Below are 19,851 nucleotides of genomic sequence, written 5' to 3' on the forward strand. Positions count from 1 at the left end.
TTAATGACGTGACTGAGGAAGTGTACACTAGTGATCCAAAATTTGCATTTTTTCAACTTGGCATAAAGTTTATGATCACGTAATGTCTGTAGAACTTTTCGCAAGTGGTATTCATGATCTTCTGGCGATTTGGAGTATATGAGAATGTCGTCAATGAAGACAATGACGAACTCGTCAAGATAGGGTTTGAACACTCGATTCATGAGATCCATAAAGGCCGCTGGAGCATTGGTGATGCCAAATGGCATGACGAGGAACTTGTAATGCCTATAACGGGTTCTGAAGGCAGTCTTTTCGATGCTTTCCGTTTTGACTTTTAGTTGATGGTAACCAAAACGCAAGTCAATTTTTTAGAACACTTGGGCGCCTTGTCGTTGATCAAACAAGTCGTCAATTCGTGGTAGGGGGTACCGATTTTTGATGGTGACTTTATTTAGCTCTCAATAGTCGATACATAACCTCAATGTACCATCCTTTTTCTTTACGAACAGTACTAGAGCTTCCCATGGTGAGGTACTTGGTCGGATGAAGCCTTTATTTAGTAGTTCTTGGAGTTGAGTTTTTAGTTCTTTCAATTCTGCCATGGACATGCGGTAAGGGGTTTTTGAGATTGGTACCAGGTTGGGTTTCAATGGTGAACTCGATTTCCCGATCTACTAAGGTACCAGGCAGGTCTTCCGGAAACAAATTCGGAAATTCTCGAACTACGGGGATCGCATCAAGTGTGGGGGTCTCTTGTTGAGTATCAATCACATAGCAGATACAACCACAACAACCCTTTCTTAGCAGTCGTTGGGCTGTTATGAAGGATATAATACAGGGAAGGGGAGAGGCTCCAGTTCTTTCGAAGACAAGCTCGAGTTGGTTTGGTGACCTGAGGAATACCTTTTTGGCTTTACAATCGATAGAGGCACGATTAGCAGCTAATCAATCCATTCCTAAAATTACATCACAGGTACTAATGCTAAGGGGTATCAAGTCTACGTGTAAGGTTTCACCTTTTAAGGTTACAATGCAAGATTTGTATACATCAGTACTAAGGGCGGAATTTCCAGAGGGAAAAGACACATATAGTATGTATCTTAAGGGCTCGGGTGTTGGCGCCAACTTGGTAGCAAAGTGTGGTGTAACAAAAGAATGAGTTGAACCAGAGTCAAAGAGAACATGGGCTAAGTGACCACAAATAGAGAGTGTACCTGACACAACATTTTCAGTAACTTCTGGGTTTCCAAGCACTAGGGCAAAAGCTCTTCTTTGGCGTTTTTGGTCCTTTCTCGCTCCTTCGGGTATTGCGGGTTTTCGGACTGGTTCAAAGGGGTGAACGAGCGTTGGACAATTCCTCAGCCAATGGCCAACTTGGCCACATCTAAAGCATGTTCTCGTATCTTGACAGCATGGTCCCCAATGAATCCGTCCACAGGTAGAGCAAGCTGGAATGATGCCACCTTTAGGGTCTGTAAGACTTTGATTGCTTGGATCGGTTGAACTGGTTGTGCTCGTATTTATTCTCTTGGGAGGTGCGACACTGGGCCTTCTGTTATCTTTTTCCCAAAATCGCTTTCTTTGACTTGGCTCCCCAGATCGCAAGGCTTTAATTCCTTTTTCCGCAATGTATGCTCGATCTACCACCGCCACATAGGTTGGTAGTTTCAGAACCTCCAGCCTGTCCTTAATTTCAGGATCCAACCCTGCTTCAAATTTCCTGGCTTTTCGAGCTTTGGTGGGAATGACATATGTCGCGAACCGGGCTAGCCGTGTGAACTTACTTTCATATTCGGCCACTGTTATGGTTCCTTGCCTTAGATGTATGAATTCTGACGCTTTTTGTTCCCGTAGTGAATCTGGAAAGTACTTTTCATAGAACACTTCTAAAAATCTCGCCCAAGTCACAATATCTTCATTTTCCAGGGTAAGGAGCCATCATTCTTGTGCATCGTCCTTGAAGGTGAAGGTGGCAAAAGTCACCTTCTGTTTTTCTGTGCAAGGTAGTGCGCAGAATATTTTCTCTATGTCCCTGATCCAAGCCTCTGCTACTAGTGGGTTTGGACTGCCGATAAACGTAGTGGGTTTCAGATCTTGAAATTGTTTAATCGTAGTCGATTCTTCTCGTCTTTCTAATGTCCCATTGGTTATGCTGCTTTGCAAGGCCTGTAAAAAGTTGGTGACTGCCCTTTCCACGATCTGTTCCATTGGGTTGGTACCACTGACTGATGATCCGTTTTCATTTCCTTCGTTGGCCTTTACTACAAGGCGAAATGATATAAGTGTGACATCACATTGAAACAATTTTGATACAACGTCATATATAACATATTCGTTCTATTATCACTACATTCATATATACCGTATTAGTTTTGCTATTAATATCACCACTTTCATATATAACATATTAGTGTTACCATCATGTTAATATTACCACATATACATCACTGTTACCATACATAGGGTGTTAGTCTGGTAGTCACAGATTAATGTCTAATCCTACTAATACTAAAAGATTAGACTACTCATGGTCAGCTCACAAAAAGGGTTTTCTAGTCAGACATCTAGACTGGTCCACTAGGCCACCAGGAGAACTGGCTTCGGAAAACTGGTCCATGAAACATCCCTCGAAACTCACTTTGCATGATGGACTCAAACTCTCACCCACTAAGCTCAACTCCGAAGCAGTTCCATACTACCTGAACCATGTAAGCAGGAGTACCGTGATCATAACCCCAGAATTCCTGTCCAGTAATCCGTATCGGTGTCTCCAGGTATGATGCACCGTCGGTAAAGTCCACAGCTGGGGTATGAACAATGTGCTGGGGAGGTGGTGTCGTGGTACGAAGGTGGCTACTAGGATATGCAGGCCCCCTCCCCTCTACAAAGCCTACGGGTAGAGGTGCGACCAGAAAATGTGGTGGTTCTATGTCCGGAGCAAGACCAACAACGTGGGTCGGTCCTATGTACCTTTCACGAGTGCTATCTCGGCTAAGTCTCCAGAATAATAAATCCTCATCGGGGTCAGCCTGTAAGTAAACGGATCTTTCCATGAGATGGTCAAGTGTTGGATGGGCTTGCCTGACAAGACTCTCTGAGTCACCCCAGCCCTCTAATTGGTTCGGGAGGAGATGAGCTTCTGGCGGCTCGTACCAGAATAGTTCCAATAGGTTCGCCATGTCCTACAACACGAGAAAACTTAGCCTAGACATATATATAACATGACTTATATGCGTTAGACATATCACATAATAATGCAAGTTTAATACATTTTTTTTTTTTTTGCGGAAAAATTTTAAAAACTTGTACCATATATATATATATATATATATATATTTATTTAATTATATATTATTATTATTATTATTTTTTAAAACCATTGCTCTGATACCATTTTTGTCACGACCCAAACCCGGTACCCAAAGGCATGGCGTCGTAACAAGATAAAAATAATGTAATTCAGATAATTCTGTAGTCACTGCGCAAGCGGATAAAATTAATTAAAATAAGTAACTGGGTACCAACTGTTTATTTATAAGGAAATAAAACATAGTTTACTTGAATTTCATGATATTACAAGAGTCTAATAATAAAAGATAGAAAACAAAATAACATAGCGATTCATTTTTCATCTTGATCCCGCTAAACCTCGTCACCTGAAAGGGGTAACAGGTATAAGCACATAGCAGAGTGAAGAAATATTATACTATGAGGGGCACAAAATGGCCATGGATATTTATTTAAGCTAAAACATTATAAATTGAGTTGAGTTGAATACACAAATTAATTAAGTGTCAGAAATTGAAATAATCACTATAACCACGGTACATCACTAAGTGACAAGCACTACACTGGTCAATGGATCCACGACAAACACTGGACCACAAAGTGGTCAAACACTAGCCAATGGTTATTTAAGTCCCCCAAGGCATGGGACTCCCGTGGTAGTACTCACAAAACATATTTTCATATAATGTCATAGCCAAATATTCTTTAAAAATAAAACAAACATATCCATGAGTTTCCTTTTAAGCAAATAGGGTTCATAAAATAATCCACGTAACTGAAATTTTTATAAAACATAACTTTTATAAATATACTACTAAAACATAACTTGTATAAAATAGATTTTGGTTAGTCAAAACATAAGTAAAATACATTTTGGTGACTCAAGGTATAATATAACTCACCTTAAATTAATTCCTTTATCCTTTCTTTCCACCAACACTCAAGATGCTCACCCGTGCATCCTCTCTTATACCTTTTTTCCCTTTCCGTTGCCTTAACTCACCACTCTTCCTATTTATAGGAAGGTGAAACGTGGGTAGTAAGTCTAAGAAATTTTCGAAATTTGACGCGTGTAAAACTGAGTCCACCCTTATCTATTTTATTTATTAACTTGTTTGAATTCTATGACCATTGACTAATCCAGCTTCTTGGAACTTAGACATATTTTGACCATTTGTTTTTAATTTAAAAGTTATTACCTTCTTTGGTAATTCAAGATGACTCATAAAATTATATATGACTATAAGTTAGGTTCACGTCTAAAACCTCACTACTCAACTATAAATCACCACTTACCACTTACTAAAATATTTAATGTGTAATGTTTCACAACGTATTTCTTTAACCATAAAATTTCCAATCTCCTAAATTATGCCTTTATTTATTATTATCATTTTTACTACATGTATATATATATACTTATTTTATTATTATTATTATTATTATTATTATTATTATTATTATTATTATTTTTAATTTCTGAGTTCTGTTTATTGAAATGTTAAGTTTAAAATATTCGGGTGTCACACAAGGGGTGTATTTGTAATTTTTACCCAAAAAATTTAGTGAAATATCTCTTTCTAACTTTGTATAATAGGAGATGTCTAAGATGTTTTTTTTTTTTTATTATTAGCTAAGGTCCCTCAACATTTTCACAAAAAAAATTCGATTCAAAAAAATTTCAGCTGACTCTGAGAAATTTCAGTCCTGACTCAAAGAAATTTCAATTTTCACAGAGAAATTTCTTTGATTTAATTTCTCTGAATCGAGTAAAATTTATCTGAGTCAAATTTTCTCTGTGAAAATGTTGAGGGACTTTAACTATTATGAAAATATTGTATGTCCTTTATCTTATAAAATCTTAATATCAGGGACCTTTAAAAAAATTTCCTTAAAAAAAAATATACTAAAAAAGTTGAGTCATTTAGGGCTCGTTTGAGAACTTAGCTATTTTAGTTGGCTTTTTAACTATTTTAGTCTAACTAAAAAAGTTGTATTTAAGATATTAGTTGACTTTTTTGTAGTTAATTTGATAATTGTAAAATAAAAAATGAAATGATTGTAATTTAGATATGACATGTTATTTTTATTAGCTATTTTACCCCAAAAAAACAAACCAACCCAAAGTTTCCAAAAAAATTCCTCATAGTGACTTTTGTTTTAAAAGAGCAATTAAAAATCTGAATTTTTTTTAAAAAAATCTTAATAGGAAAAACATTTGCCAAATACTACTGAATTTGGATTTTTTCTTTTTACAAAGTCCCACTAATCAATGAATTAGTGTGCAATTTGTGTATTAAAAAAAAATTTGAATATCCAATGTTGTAATAGTACAATTAATTATCAATGCAATACCATAAACTTATTTCCCTAGGATTGAAGCAATTGATACGAGGAATGGTCCCAATCGATGCTATTGCTTCCCCATTGTAACCATTTTGTGAAGCTAATTGCAAGTGTTGCTGATTGATATGACTAGTTATTTCATATAGTTTTTTTTTTTTTTTTAAATTTATTTTTATTTTATTTTAAACTTTGTTTTCAAAAATCTTATAATTATGTTTCCTACAAAGGAATTGATGGTTACAATTAGGATAACCAAGCCCACGCAAATCAATGGGCTAGTGCCTTTTAGCTGGGACCATCACAGACTTTAATTGGGACCAATATGTTTTAGATTTAGTTTATTTTGACAATTAAGAAAAAAGTCAATTTATCAGTTTATTAACTTATCTAAATCATATCATCTTTCTATTTTTTTACATGATTTAAAAAAAAAATTAAAAAATTGAAATTTTCTTACTTTCCAAAATATGCCTTAGATTTATGTTATTTTGTTTATTGTGTGAAACATTTAAATACTATTTGGTTTATTAGAATAATTTTGGACATGAATGAAACGATTATTTATTGACTTTTCAATAAAATGGTCAACCCTCTAAATTGATGAAATAATAGTGTTGAGAGTAATGTTAGAGATCTCAAAGATTTACTAAAATTTCTATCAAATGTCTCACATAAGTGTGAGATTCGCATGGGATTCACATGGTATGTGTCACACCCCACTTTTTATGCCAACAGCTACCATTACCAAATCCTTTATTATAATACAATTTCAAAGATCATGTGCGGGAATTCAATACAATAACGAGTACTATTATTAAAGATTCTCTTATTCGAATATGAAATGAATGCAACATGAGATAAAAATAAATAAATTACCCGTAGGCTTACATCTTTTAAATTAAAAGAAAGAGTTTAACCATTTTACATCAATGGCATTCCGCCTACAAATAAAAGGCCCCGTGACCAACACATAAAGAAGATCCTCTATCTTGAAATCCTTCTCGACGTTCACCTGAAAAAGGATTAGCAACGTGGGATGAACATAAAGTCCAATAGGGATCCCAATATGATTCTAAACAATAACAACATACAGATAACAATGATCATGAATCCTTTAGATCATATCAAATACATAATGTGACGATTTATACAGAAATATACTTATATAAGAACTTTTCTCAAAATCATTCATTTCGTTCAACAACATAAGCATTTTACTTTTCTTTCATGATGTTACATTTTTTCAAAATTCATATGACAATAACAAGTTCCTGAAAATAATTTGACAAAGTCCATTACGTTTTCTTCCACTTTCCTGACGTACACCTGATTTTCCTTTTTGAAACATGTTCACAAGTATCTGATGTACTTCACATTATTCACAATCTCAATTCAGTACTTACGTCCATTTTCAACACATTCATGTCTTTACGTATATATATTCAGTACAAAGGGAAAACAATAAGAAACCAACAACTATCTACTCAACGAATGAGGCAACTCGGCCTTCGAGAACCATAGCCATCATAACCCATAATATACACAGATATACTGAGACAATAATGATAAACAAGTCCGGCTCTACCTGCCTTAAGCACGGTAAGCCAATGATATACCTTTCCAAAAGAAAATGCCAAGTCAAGGATATACATTTAGTTATTTTAGTCTTACATCATTTCATGACCATTCATTTCAAATTAATTTATTTCATCTCAATTCATAAGCTAATTCATTACATTTTAGACACCCAATTGAGGCTACAACTCAGTGGTTCTCAATCAAGACAAATAGTACACAAACACTTCAAACTTTCATTTCACGGATATTTCGTCCGCATGCAACTGTCAAACGGGACTCATGTAAACGTAGGCCATACAAGCACTACAATTGCCATTTTATGGATATTTCGTCCGCGGGCTAGGCACCCATGTATAATTTTGGGACTTTCACTCGGGACACTCCAGCCAACTTAATTATAATAGAGTCCATTCCCTTTCTCATCCCAAACAATCATTCATATATATGCAATGTATTTAAACACAAATTTAAACAATAGAGCACATCCTCTTTTTACTCCAAAATAACCATACATATACAATGTATATAAATATAGTCATATTCAATGACAACCAACAAAAGATTAATTTCAATTCACGTAGTTCACATACAATTTCTACAACAGTCATAGCTATCCCCTACCAATAGTCCAAAACATATATTTCTAAACATATATAAAATCTCCAAAATAGATAAACTATCCATACTTTCATAGGTGGGAGATGACAAATATCCAATTTTACCATTTACATTCATATTTATCCATTTCTACATCTAATATGAAAGGAAAATAAAAATTCAATTCTCGCAAAACTTTCAATCCAATAACGATGATGATATGTAGAGGTTCCAAACTCCGACCTCAAGTTCATTATCAATTTACAAAGGATAGTGACTTCATTTTCTTTAAAAAAGACCACTTTCTAAGAATTCATTTTCGTCATTTTACAAAAACAAAACCAAATCCATCCCCTTTATTTTACAAAACCAATTCCATTGGTACCAAAACCATAACTCAACTCAACTCAAGTTTACGTGATTAGTCTAAAACAATACCAATACCATGGTTACTTCTCTTTTTATTTTCTTTTGATATAAACACAATTATACAACCCATATTAGCAAAATATAAAGATTATTCAACTTCTTTCCTTTTAAATCCATTATATCAATAATATTTAAATTAGGCTTTCCTTCCTCTCTTCACAAACATAATAAATACTTTTCTAAATAACCCAATAACAAACAATTTAACAACTCCAATCACAAATATCAAACTCTAGAACCCCCTTTCATGACTTTCAAGAAAATTCATAATGAATATGGTTTTTGTGCAATAAAATCTACCATATATCTTTCTATAGACAAAGTATTAGAAAGGAGCAAAGAAATCCCTACCTCTTGAAGCGAAGAGAAAACAATCCAAAAGTCATCGGTGACGAAATCACGAACTACTTAGATCAATATGAAGCCCTTGATAAGATCTACAACCTTTCCTAAAGGACCAAGGTGAAAAGATGGCTATAGGTGAGCAGATTTGAAGATTTAAGTGCGAAAAGTTAAGTTTTAGAGAGAGAAGAGAGAAATCATGGGTTGAGAGGAAAAGAGGAGAAAAAGTAATAAGAGGAAAATTGTTTGGGTCTATTTATAGTAGTAACAAATAGTCCTAAGGTCAAATAAAATAACAGGCCCCAAAACCCCCCAAGGGTTGGGCCCATTTGAACCCCAAAATCTGGAAAAAAAAAAAAAAAAAAAAACACGCAGAGGTCTACCATTCAGGCAGGGGAGTCGACCCTTTAGGTAGAAAAGACAATCTGGCACAAGCAAGGGGGGTCAACCCTTAGACAGGAGGGGGTCGACCCTAATTTCCAGTAACTAACACACAGACTCTGCAATATAAGAGGGTCAACCCTCCCCAGACTGGTGTTAACCCTATTTTCCAGCAACACCTCCAGAAACTTCACCAACAGGTAATGGTCAACTCTTAGGAAGACTGGTGTCAACCCTAGAATAGAATTTCTAAGTTCCTAAGGAACTTTTTTGACAAGAACAAATGCAAACAAACAAACCCAACAAGTTTAAATCGATTTTCACTCATCCAAAACCAAGATACAACAACACCAAAGATCCCCAAAATAAAATAAAGGATTCAAATACATTTTCCAAAGGTTTTAAAAATGGTACAAGTGCTACAACGAGTCCTACACCCATATGAGACATTTAGTAGAAATTTTGATAAATTTTTTAAGATCTCTAACATTTTCTAATAGTGTTTGAGATTCGCTTGATGTGATTTATAATCTTTTTAATTCATGACAAGTAAAAAAAATTTGATTTTTTAATTAAAAAATTAACTTATCTAGCACAACTTAAACTCCTTGATCAATTAGAATACACATATAAAAGAAAAAAAAAAACTATACTTCTGTGAAAGTAGAATAAGTAAGAGTTGCATCTCGGATGCAAATTCACCTAAACTCTTATGAAAATGTATTTTCATTTAAATACATTTTTCTAAAAAATGGAGTCTTTTGCCTGTTAAGGAGGTATCCTGATTGCACTAGAGCAATAATCTTAAAATATAAGTATATTTTTTGAAAATATATTTTTTAATAAATACAACAATATATACAACCAAGTCACCGAAATAAAGGTGTATCAACTAAACTGAGTAATACTACAAATTTACTCTTATTAATCAAAAAATTATCTAAAAATTAATCTTTATCACACCTCACATAAAATCCACACTATATAAATTAATTTTTACCATACAATTACTCACCCAAAAGTTCTGACTGGCAGACTTTCCCAGCTAAAATGGGACTTGAATTGTACACGTAGACATTAGTGAAATAAATTTGAAAGGGAATGGCTTTTATTCAGTTCTTAATCGAGTTCTTAATCAAATCGGACGATATTGTTAGACCCGTGGAGGCTCACTATAGGTCCTGTTTTGATAATCTGAACCGTGTCAATATGTAGTACTCGTCGAGTACTATATATTTAAAAAAAATCACGTTGATCGGATATCAATAGCTATGTGATCAAAACAGATTTTTGTCAACCGTTAATTTATTCACCGTTCATTTTTTTTTATACAAAAATGATTTGATCATCGATATCCGATTAACGTGATTTTTTACAGACATATAGTACTCGACGAGTTCTACACATTGAACGATTCAAATTATTAAAATAAGACTCGTAATAGGTTTTCATGAGCCTAACAACACAGTTCAGTCCGAACAGAAGCCATGCCCAATTTGAAAAACGCAACTTCATTAATAAATTCAAATCTCAAGTCAAAAAAACATCAATCAGGATCCGGGGTCACTGCTGTGAAACCCTGCAGCTGTGCCCTTTAAACGGCATCGTTTTATTTTTATTTTTATTTTAGTTTTGTTCTTACAGTGTTATTTCAGCTTTTTATTTTTAGCTTTGTTCACAGTGCTGCTTTTCAGCAGTGATGTTGTTTAAAATAATGTAATTTTTTTTATTATTTTAAAATTAATCTACCAAATAAAAAAATTAATATATCTTAATTTTATATGTCTATATATAAAATTAAGCTCACCATTTTATTTATTTTTTTCTTTAGCTTTGTTCAGAGTGTTGAATCTAAGATTTGAGACTCAATATGATATTTTTGGTTTTCAATTGAAATAATGTAAAAAAAATTTATTATTATTTTGGAGCCAGTGTACTAAACCACAAAAAAAAAGAGAGGGTACACTAACACTCCTTAACGTTTGATGGAAATACATGAACACTCCCTAACATTTTCAATATATCACAGATATCCTTTGACATTTGAAAGTTTTATCATAAACACTTCATGACATTTAATTAAATAAAAAACACACCAATCATTTAACAAAAATACATGAACACTCCTTAATATTTTGCAAAAAAATTATAGACAACTCCTTTCACTTAAATAAATATGTGATAACATTAATTAAATTACTTATATATGTATCTATGCGTGTATATGTGATAATGTTAATTAAATTATTTATGTGGATATCTCTATATAACATGTAAAATTATTTTAAAAGTATGTTGTGATATTTACAATGTAGAAGAATAAATTTAACTTATATCATGCTATGAAAGTGTAACTTAATTTATATAGTATAAGTGATAATTTTAAGTGATAATTGTAATTAATTAATTCATATATATATGCTTATATATATAGACATATAAAATTAAGTTATATTAATTTTTTTTATTTGGTAGATTAATTTTAAAATAATAAAAAAAGTACATTATTTTAAGAAAAATGATGTAGACCACTAATTAGTGGTTGCTCTAATGATGTGGTAGTGGGTCCCACCCACTACCACATGTATTTTGTGTCTTTGTTTTGTTTTGTTTTGTTTTTTTTTTTGCTTTCCACATCATTAGTGATGTTGTTAGTGGTAGGAATTTAGTGGTCTGTAGCATTGTTATTTTAAACAGCATCACTGCTGAAAAATAGCACTGTGAACAAAGCTAAAGAAGGAAAAAAGAGGGGGGGCGGCTGAAATAGCACTGTAAGAACAGAGCTGAAAGAAACGGAAAAAAATAAAAACAGTGCCGTTTAAAAGGTGTTGGAAATAGTTATAAAATTTTGGGTAAAATTAGAATTTTTTTCTAAGTTTGGTCTATTTTTTACGGGGGCTCCGTGCGTCGATTTTCACGGGTCAAAGTGGTAACGCGTTCTATGTCGCGTTGTGATTCACGTGGTATATTTGGTTGCTCAAAATCATTACCGAGTGAATGGGAAATTGAAGCCAAAGTATGCTCCATGGAAATGGAGTTTTTGTGGAAAAATCCTTAAAGGTATTGAATAAGGCTTGTCCCACATTGATTTTGTGGGAAGTTTTGAATGGGTTTATAAGGTATGGGTTTGGTACTTGGGGTGTGTCCCAAGGGGTATTTAAGTGTTTTAGAGGGAGAGGTTATGGGCAAAATGGGCTAGACCCAGTGTGAGGTTGGGTTGGGCTTGTCCGGTCCACTACCTATCTTTTTGGACAAAAAACATTTGAATTAATTTTATTTTTTGGTAAAATAAAATCCAGAATTCAAATTAATTCTGGAAATAAACTGGTCTGATTTTTACTGTACACCCAAACAGGGCCCTTCTCCTTTTTGTTATCTGTTTGAATTGTGAACTCAACAGATTCAAATATGTTTAAATTCAAAACCAAACAGGTTTCGTACCTGTTCAAATAGGTTTGCACTTGTTTAATTCAAAATCTGTAGCCACCAATCCATCTATAAATAAGACAGCTTTCATTTGGATTTTGTAACTCTAATTTCGTCCTTCATAATTCTGCAAATATTCATTTCATATTGTTGCATTATTTTCTTCTGTGAGAGAGTATAAACACTTAGTGTATTCGTTAGGCAAACAATTTGTAGTGCTGCTATTGTTTGTAGTAGATCATTTTATCCTGGGAGATAGACGCCCAAATTCTGAAAGCACCGAGGAGAGGACAAATCTGTCTTAAGGATATAGTGTCAAACACTGGACTTGATCAGATTATAATTCAAAGAAATTAATCAAGTAAGTTATTTAATTTATTTCAGTGTTTTATTATTTATTTAAATCAGATTTTAATTTTATTTTTGTAACAAAATAAAATATGTTTTTATTTATTTATTTTTATTTCAAGTTTGATTTTTGTAATCAAACAAATTCCCTCATTTCCTTTATTTCTTTTATATTCTGTTTGTTGTTAAGTACAGAAATTGAATTAATTAATTACAGTGAAGATTGTCCAACAAAAGGCATAACAGGGGCACAGCTGTGGGGTCACAGCAGTGACTCCACATCCGTTTTGACAACTTGCAAAAAAAATTAAAAGTTAACTTTTAATTCATTTTGAATTATATCACCTCTTATATAAACAATGAAAAAATTCAAAAAATAAAAAAATTAATTTTTAACTCTCTTCTCAAAATACCTCATGAAATGTAGCACAAGTTGTTGGACAATCTTCACTGTATTTAAGAGATTAAATTTTGTTGTGTACAAAACAACAACAAGAATAAAAGAAATAGAGAAAATGAGAGAATTTGTTTGATTACAAAAATCAAACTCGAAATAAAAAATAAATAAATAAAACCACAGATTTTATTTTGTTACAAAAACAAAATTAAAATCTGATTAAATAAACAAATAAAACCATAATAAAATTAAACAACTTACTTGGTTAATTTATTTGAATAACTTTTCTGATCAAGTCCAGTGTTTAACACTGTGTCCTTAAGACAGATTCGTCCTCTCCACGGTGCTTTCAGAATTTGGACGTCTATCTCCCAAGATGAAATGATTTTACCACAAACAATAGCAGCACTACAAATTGTTTGCCTTACGAACACACTAAGTGTTTACACTCTTTCTTTCGGAAATAAAATGCAGCAAGATGAAGAATATAATCTGCAGAGGATGGAGTACAAAAATTGGAATGAAATCCAAATGGGAGGCTAGTCTATTTATAGATACAAAGGTGACTCTTGGTTTTGAATTGAACAGGTATGAAACCTGTTAGATTCAAATTTAAACAGATTTGAATCTGTTTATTCAAACAGATAGAAACGGGAAGGGCTCTGTTTAGATGAGCAATAAATCCAAAACAGTTTAATTCTGTTTGAAAACGGGAAGGGCTCTGTTTGGATGAGCAATAAATCCAAAACAGTTTAATTCTGTTTGAACACGGGAAGGGCCCTGTTTGGATGAACAAAAAATCCAAACCAATTTAATTTTGAATTCTGGATTTTATTTTAATAAAAAATAAAATTAAATTCAAATGTTTTTGGCCCAAAAAGATTAGAAGCCCAACCACACACCACGCACCCGCGCCCAAGCCCAGCCCGCCCGCCCGGCGGCGGCGCGCGTGTGGTGATTTTTGGGTCTAATGGGTCTAGCCCATTTTGCCCATAACCTCTCCCTCTAAAACACTTGGGTACCCCTTGGGGCACACCCCAAGTATCTCACCCTAAGCCTTATAAACCCTTTCAAAACTTCCCACCAATTCAATGTGGGACAAGCCAATTTACCATCTTTAAGGAATTTTCACCAAAACTCCATTTTTATGGAGCACACTTTGGCTTCAATTTCCCATTCACTCGGTAATGGTTTTAAGCAACCAAATATACCACGTGAATCACAACGCGACATAGAACGCGTTACCACTTTGACCCGAGTAAATCGACACTCGGGGCCCACCTAAAAAATAGACCGAACTTAGGAAAAAATTCTGGTTTTATCTAGAATTTTATAACCATTTCCAACAATCCCCCACATGAATGGAATTTGATGACAACGGAAATGCCACAATATGCAGACTTTAACGAAAGAGTATAAGTCGAAAATATATTGCATCAGGATAGGTAGTTTTCGGCCTTGAACCTTCCCTCGTGATAACCTATCGGACTTACTGGCTAACCAATGAACGCGATGCCTTGAATTGTTCAGCCGTTTGTGTAAGCCAAGACAATAGATTTCACACAAAATATCTTCTAACACATCGTGATTCTCACTGTTGTGTTCATTTTGGCCTTGAACGCGCCTGGTTTTCATAAGTGTTTCTAGAGAATTTAGCCTTTTCATTCTCATAGAACCGGCCCCAGTTCAACACTCATATAGGTGATTCTTATGGTGAGTATCTCCTTATACTCGTCTTGATTTTCTACCTTAATCAAGAAATAAGTAATCATTAAAAGCAAAGCTTATCCTTATACCCCTGCATACAACATATGTTGCAGATATCACTCTCACCATAGGAATGGGTAGGGAATTTTTAATCCCTTGGAGATTTCTGGTGAGCCATACATAACTTAGTTGTCCTTTTGAACTTAGTTCTTGGGATCTCCAGTCATATAAGTAGGGTTACCATTATGACGACTCTTATGTAATAGGCTTTAATCCCATTCCCTTCGATGAACTATACACTAGCTCTTTTGTCAAACCTTTTGTTAACGGATCCGCAATGTTCTCTTTAGATTTTATATAATCTATTGAGATTATTCCGTTTGACAACAATTGCCTTACAGTATTATGTCGACGACGAATATGTCGTGACTTATCATTATACATGTGATTCTGTGCCCTGCCTATTGCAGATTGACTATCACAATGAATGCAAATAGCTGGCACAGGTTTTGGCCACATTGGAATGTCTTCTAAGAAGTGACGAAGCCATTCTGCTTCTTCACCTGCTTTGTCTAAAGCAATGAACTCGGATTCCATTGTGGATCGTGCGATGCAAGTTTGTTTCGTGGACTTCCAAGAAACAGCAGCGCCTCCTAGAGTAAAGACATATCCACTAGTGGATTTTGAATCTTTAGTGTCCGATATCCAATTGGCATCACAATAACCTTCGAGTACTGCTGGATATCGAGTAAAGTTCAAACCATGATCACGAGTAAATCTTAGAAATCTAAGAACCCGAATGATCGCTTTCCAATGGTCTTCTCCAGGGTTACTAGTGTACCTACTCAATTTACTGATAGCATAAGCTATATCAGGACGAGTACAATTCATTAGGTACATTAGGCTTCCAATGATTTGGGAGTATTTTAACTGAGACACTGCATCTCTTTTATTTTTTGATAAATAAAGACTGATGTCTACAGGTGTTCTAGCTAAATTCAAATCATCCTTGATAAATTTATCAAGAATTTTCTCAATATAATGAGATTGAGATAATGCATATCCGTCAGATGTTTTAGTAATTTTCATTCCTAATATAACATCTGCGACCCCCATATCTTTCATATTAAATCTTTTGTTAAGCATTTGCTTAGTTGATTTGATCATGTTTTGACTGTTTCCAATGATAAGCATGTCATCCACATAAAAACAAACTATGACATATCCTTGGTCAGTGTTTTTAACATAAACGCATTTGTCACATTCGTTTATCTTAAACCCATTAGTAAGCATTGCATGATCAAATTTTTCATGCCATTGCTTAGGTGCTTGTTTTAATCCATAAAGAGATTTTACAAGTCGACAAACTTTCTTTTCTTGCCCTGATACTACAAACCCTTCGGGTTGTTCCATATAGATCTCTTCATTTAGATCACCGTTTAAGAAAGCTGTCTTAACATCCATTTGATGTATTTCTAAATTAAACAACGCTGCTATAGAAATAAGCATGCGAATGGATGTTATTCTTGTCACAGGGGAATATGTGTCAAAATAGTCCAGACCTTCCTTTTGTCTGTAACCTTTAACAACAAGTCTTGCTTTATACTTGTCAATTGAACCATCTGCTTTCATTTTTCTCTTGAATATCCATTTATATCCAAGAGGTTTAGAACCTGGTGAAAGATCCACTAATTCCCAAGTATGATTTTGCATAATGGATTCAATTTCATTTTTAACAGCCTCTTTCCACAAAGGTGCTTCAGGACCTGTCATTGCTGCCTTAAAGCTTTGAGGTTCATTTTCTAACAAGTATGTCAGAAAATCTGGACCAAAGGATTTTGATGTTCTCGCTCTCTTACTTCGTCTTGGTTCATCATTAGTTAAATCCTGTTGGTCGAGACTATTACTAGTCTCTTGTGTTTGATTGTCATTAGTCTCTTGACTTTGTGTACAATCATAAGTTCTTTTCTGTGAACTTAATTCCTGTCCTTTCTTGTAAGGAAAGACATGTTCAAAAAACACAGCATTCCTTGACTCTATAATAGTATTCACATTTATATCAGGTATTTCTGATTTATAAGTCAGAAACCGATATGCACTACTATTCTGAGCATAACCAATAAACACACAGTCTACTGTTTTTGGTCCAATCTTAGTCTTTTTAGGAACAGGAACTTCAACTTTTGCCAAACATCCCCACACTTTTAAGTATTTGTAGGAAGGCGATCGACCTTTCCACAATTCATAAGGAGTGCTGTTGGTTTTCTTGTGGGGTATTCTATTAAGAACATAATTAGCAGACAATATTGCTTCCCCCCACAAGTTCTGTGGTAAGCCTGAACTTAGTAACATGGCATTCATCATTTCTTTTAGGGTTCTATTCTTCCTTTCAGCAATTCCATTTTGCTATGGAGAATAAGGGGCTGTAGTTTGGTGAATAATGCCATGTTGTGCACAAAATTCATTTAATGGTGCATCATATTCACCACCCTATCACTTCTAATCATTTTAATGGTTTTACCAAGTTGATTTTCAACTTCTGTTTTGTAGAGTTTAAACATTTCTAAGGCTTCATCTTTACTTCTAAGTAAATAAACATAACAATATCTTGTGCAATCATCGATAAATGTTATGAAATACTTCTTGCCTCCTCTAGTTTGAATAAATTTTAAATCACATACATCAGTGTGAATTAATTCTAGAGGTTCGGTTTTTCTTTCAACCGATTTAAATGGAGCCTTAGTTAGTTTCGCTTCTACACAAATTTCACATTTATGATTAGGATTAATTTCAAACTTTGGTATATGATCTAAACCAATTAATCTACGCAAAGCATCAAAATTCACATGTCCTAATCTACCATGCCATAAATTTGACTCAAGAATATAAACAAAAGATGTGTTATTCTTATTCATAGCAACTTTCAGTACAACTGTCATTACATTCAACTTAAAGAGACCATCACTCATGTATCCCTTACCAACATACATACCACTCTTTGTTAATACAAATTTATCAGACTCAAATACAAGCCTAAAACCATTTTTACTTAACAAAGACCCAGAAACTAAATTCTTCCGGATGTCAGGTACATGCAGTACGTTGTTGAGGGTCAGTTCTTTCCCTGATGTCATTTTCAAGATCACTTTCCCTTGTCCAGCCACAGTAGAAGTAGAAGAATTTCCCATGAAAAGTTGTTCACCATTTGCAGCCTCATTGTAGGTAGTGAACATCTTCTTGTCCGCACAAATGTGACGAGTTGCTCCAGTGTCAACCCATCACTCTTTGGGATTTCCAACCAAGTTAGCCTCAGACACCACAGCAGAAAGGTTGATGTCATTCACTCCGTCAGAGATGTAATCCAATTCTGTTACATTGGCCTGATTGGTGGTCTTCTTACTTGTACTTCCATGATCCTTCTTAGGGCGGCGGCAGTCAGAAGCTCGATGTCCAGTTTTGCCACAGTTATAGCATTTTCCTTTGAACTTCTTGCTACTATCTCCTTGTTTAGGACCATCTCCAGTAAACTTTCTCTTTTTGTTATGTGGTTTATGAACTTGTTCAACCACATTAGCCTTGGACTCAATGGGATTTTTACCATTCTTCTTTTCAGCCTTTCGGTTATCTTCTTCAATTCTTAATCTTACAATCAATTCATCCATAGTCATCTCTTTGCGTTTATGTTTTAAATAATTTTTGAAATCTTTCCAAGCCGGTGGTAACTTTTCCACTAAAGCAGCGACTTGGAATGACTCGCTAAGAGACATACCTTCTGAATGAATATCATGCAAAATTATTTGAAAACTTTGAACTTGAGATATTACCGTTTGGGAGTCTACCATAACACAGTCCAGAAATTTGCCGACAACAAATTTCTTCGTGCCGACATCTTCTGTCTTGTATTTCTTCTCCAAAGAATCCCACAATTCTTTTGCTGTTTTCAGAGGACTGTATACATTATACAGCATATTGTCAAGGCCATTCAGGATGTAGTTTCTGCACAGGAAATCTGAATGTTTCCAAGCATCTACAGCGGCAACAACTTGCCGATCACTTTCACCCTCTTTAAGTGCTGGAGCCTCTTCATGGAGAAACCGGGCCAAATTAAGAGTTGTAAGATAGAACAGTATCTTCTGCTGCCATCTCTTAAACTCGGTACCGTTAAATTTTTCCAGTTTTTCTCCATGATTGATTGGTACATGAACATGGTTCTGGATAGGGACCGATGTAGGTGTAACAATAGGAGTACCACTGCCAGATGCAGTTTCAGTTGTAGTAGCCATAATCTCTGATTACAAAATTCAGAAAAAATTAAAACACAAATTAATTTTCTAGTTACTAAAATCAGAAAATAAATTATAACAACAAAATAAATTTATTTTCCCTGTTACTAAAACTAAAAAAATAAAATATCACAAGAATTTTCTGTAATACCAAATAATATTCTGAATTGTTAATGACACCAGTATCGTACTACTAGTTGTTGTCAAAGAAAAGAGACAGTATATTACTACTATCTATCAAATAGCATAAATCACTATTTGTTTTTCCAACCAGAATATTAATTTGAAAACACAGAAAATTAAATACAATGAAGATACCCAAAAAGGAATCTGTCTTAAGATTGTTGGACAATCTTCACTGTATTTAAGAGATTAAATTTTGTTGTGTACAAAACAACAACAAGAATAAAAGAAGTAGAGAAAAGGAGAGAATTTGTTTGATTACAAAAATCAAACTCGAAATAAAAAAATAAATAAATAAAACCACAGATTTTATTTTGTTACAAAAACAAAATTAAAATCTGATTAAATAAACAAATAAAACCATAATAAAATTAAACAACTTACTTGGTTAATTTATTTGAATAACTTTTCTGATCAAGTCCAGTGTTTAACACTGTATCCTTAAGACAGATTTGTCCTCTCCACGGTGCTTTCAGAATTTGGACGTCTATCTCCCAGGATGAAATGATTTTACCACAAACAATAGCAGCACTACAAATTGTTGGCCTTACGAACACACTAAGT

Source organism: Camellia sinensis, chromosome 8, assembly GCF_055761805.1.
Source record: "Camellia sinensis isolate YWXY chromosome 8, ASM5576180v1, whole genome shotgun sequence".
Lineage (NCBI taxonomy): Eukaryota > Viridiplantae > Streptophyta > Magnoliopsida > Ericales > Theaceae > Camellia > Camellia sinensis.